The 374-nt window shown below is 52.1% G+C and overlaps 1 protein-coding gene across 1 annotated transcript in view; it reads left to right on the top strand.

Annotated features, from left to right (window-relative positions):
* The window catches only part of PIGS (phosphatidylinositol glycan anchor biosynthesis class S), a 13,294-nt gene that overhangs the window by 3,781 nt on the left and 9,139 nt on the right, over positions 1–374 (top strand). The gene's annotated exons all lie outside the window — the stretch shown is intronic.

Raw genomic sequence — 374 nt, 5'->3', positions numbered from 1 at the left:
TCCCGAGTAGCTGGGACTACAGGCGCCCGCCACGTCGCCCGGCTAGTTTTTTGTATTTTTAGTAGAGACGGGGTTTCACCGTGTTAGCCAGGATGGTCTCGATCTCCTGACCTCGTGATCCGCCCGTCTCGGCCTCCCAAAGTGCTGGGATTACAGGCTTGAGCCACCGCGCCCGGCCTATTTTTTATTTTTTGAGATGGAGCCTCCTGTCATCCAGGCTGGAGTGCAGTGACGCGATCTTGTCTCACTGCAACCTCTGCATCCCGGGTTCAAGCGATTCTCCTGCCCCAGCCTCCTGAACAGTTGGGATTACAGGCGCCCACTACCACGCCCAGCTAATTTTTGTATTTTTTTTTTTTTTTTTTTTTTTTTTT

Source organism: Piliocolobus tephrosceles, chromosome 16, assembly GCF_002776525.5.
Source record: "Piliocolobus tephrosceles isolate RC106 chromosome 16, ASM277652v3, whole genome shotgun sequence".
Taxonomy (NCBI): domain Eukaryota; kingdom Metazoa; phylum Chordata; class Mammalia; order Primates; family Cercopithecidae; genus Piliocolobus; species Piliocolobus tephrosceles.
The sequence above is the reverse complement of the archived record's forward strand: the minus strand, read 5'-3'. Positions and strand labels throughout refer to the sequence as shown.